Genomic DNA, 2,732 nt, shown 5'->3' on the forward strand with positions numbered 1-2,732 from the left:
ACACTCTGGAGTCCCGGTAAATTTCAAGTCAAAATTAAATTTTTTCATCCCCTTCCTGAGGTTTTTTTTTGTTCCCTCTGTTTATCATTCATTCTTGTGAAATTTAAATTCCCCTCGCCCCGATCGTCCCCGACCATTACGGACCAACCGCCCAACTGATATAATTTTCCCTTACAATAATTTTGAAGTGATTAATTAATTAGTTAATCCTCCCCCTATCATTTTGTTTTATTATTATTTTAAATGAATTAGGTAGAGGGGATTGTTTATTATATCTTATTATTATTCTCCCGAAGTTATTAGTAGGAAGGTGCCTTCTCACCGCCGATTCATAGGGTTTTTCTTCGGATTTTGGCGGAGTTTCTCGGCTTTTACGAATTTTTCACCTGTTTTTCATTCTTGTCTTTCTTTTTTTTTAGTTTATCCTTCCTATTATCCGTGCTACCTGAAGCACTTAAATCGCGTTTGTTTTTTTTTTGTGCTGCTTCGTGCGCACTGCCTGCGTTTCTCTTTTTTTTTCTTCGTTCTCGCGCAGTCCTTCGCGGATTTCGTTTTCTTAATTAAAAATGGAGCCCAATCTAATTATCCTTGATCCTCCCACATCTGACCCCGAAATATCCACTGCCCAAATTACGACCACCACTACCACCACCGTCACAACCACCATTGCCACTACCCCCTCAGCCACGGCTTCTGGCCCATTCCACCCCCTTCCCCCTATCATTCCTCCCGATCCCCTTCCGGCCCAAATCGCCCGATACCACCGGGAATTAGAAATTCAGTTCGAGTCCCTCACCCCCCGTAGTCAGTTGATTTTGTTAGACACGTTGGGTATTGAAAGTCGAGGGATTTTCGACGTTATTAAAGACAGGTTCGTACGGTTTGAAGTTCGGAAAAAGTTTGGGGAGCACACGGCCCCCTGGAACGACGAAACGGATTCGATGAGGATGCCTATTACTACCGCCGGGTTTCGCGTCATCCCCGAAGCCGACGGGTCATTTACCCTTCGCCCTTCTGGCACCCTCCGGACGGGACAAACAATCGGGGCATATCAGGACCCCATCAGTTTCGAGCAACCAACAAGTGAGCATTCTTTCACCCAATATCTGGACCAACCATCCCCTGCCAATCGAGTCATCTTCCGACAACCCCTCATTCCCACCCCCGCACCCACTCCCGCTAATATCTCCCTACCAATTGACCGACCCACCCCTAACTACCAGAGACCTGTTGCCCCCCAACCCCGTCCCACCGTCGACCTTCTTACCCCCGAACCTCGTATACCCTTCACATTCCCACCCCAACAAACCTCTATCCTGGGCGACAACCAATCGTCATCCCCAAACGCCCACTCCACCTACCAAGTAGACCACCCTCAATTCCTCCCCACTAGTTCTCGGTATTACCCCACCCAGACACTTCCCTCTCGACCCGTTCCTACCCCCAGAAATTCATACCCCGTGTATCCTCATGCCCAGGACCCCTTAATCCCACCCCCTCAACCCTCAACCCACATAACCACGGATCCCTCCCCTCCCGTTGGGTTCGCCCAAACTCGTCTCCAGGATACGTATAGGGCCCCCTTCCGTGAAGAGACACAGTACGACCTGCAGACTCGGGATCTGAGGGTCAGTAACATTTTTAAGAGGGATGGAATCATCTTTTCGGGAACTCGCGAGGAGGATCCGTACAAGTTCCTTGATAGTATCACTCTGTGCTGTAAATCCAACGGATTAACCGAGACGGAGACACTGCGGGCTCTCCCCTCCGCGTTTAAGAATAATGCCCACTCCTGGTATTTGACCAAACTGCCAAATATCAAGAGTTATGATGATTTCCTGCGAGCGTTTCAATTGATGTATTGTCCTCTCGATCAAGAGGAGAGTATTTGGCAGGATATTCACCAACGGTTTCAGGGTGTAGATGAAGATGTCGGAGATTATATCACTAGTCTTCGTAGACTATTCTCGAGTCTCAATCCCCCTCCCCCCTTACAAAGACAATTGGGAATTTTAAAATCACAACTTAATCCGGTTTACTTTAAAGAGATGGGTCGCGATCGATGCACGACTATGGAACAATTCATTGAGGTCGCGAGGTTAATTCAGAGAACCCTTTCCGACACGTCTCGGTATCGACATCCCTCAGCAATCCCTACCCCTTCACCAGCCCCCCGTCGCCAGAACCCCAGAAATCGTCATTCTCCCGATACGAACACCCCACAAAATCATGCCCTCGGCGCTCAACCCCTTCGTGCCGACAACGTCCCCTTAGAACAGTACTCCAGAAACCCCTATCTCCCTCCCCCAGATGACAGATATCAACCCCGATACAACGCATCCCCCAGACAAAGTAACAGTAACACCAGACCCAACTCACCTCCAAGACAACCGACATACGCCGACGTAACCGGACGGACCTCTCCCCGTCCCAATTCACCCTCCCCACACAACGTCCCACCCCTTATGAGTATTCCCACCAGTCCGTCAAATCAAAACCACCCCCATAGCCCGAATACCTCAGCTGTTTCCGTTGCCACCAACCTGGTCATTTCGCACGCGAATGCCCCCTCAACTCCTACGCCCAACAAGCCTTTTTTCCCCAAGCACCCCCCAATACACCTCAACAGAGCCAACCTCCCAGATATCACCCTAACTCCCGTCCTATGCAGTCCTACCCCCGACCATCCTATGGAACCTATCAAAACCAGGGAAACTAAAGAGCGGGGGTGT

The sequence above is a fragment of the Fopius arisanus genome, unplaced genomic scaffold (assembly GCF_000806365.1).
Source record: "Fopius arisanus strain USDA-PBARC FA_bdor unplaced genomic scaffold, ASM80636v1 scaffold00162, whole genome shotgun sequence".
NCBI lineage: Eukaryota > Metazoa > Arthropoda > Insecta > Hymenoptera > Braconidae > Fopius > Fopius arisanus.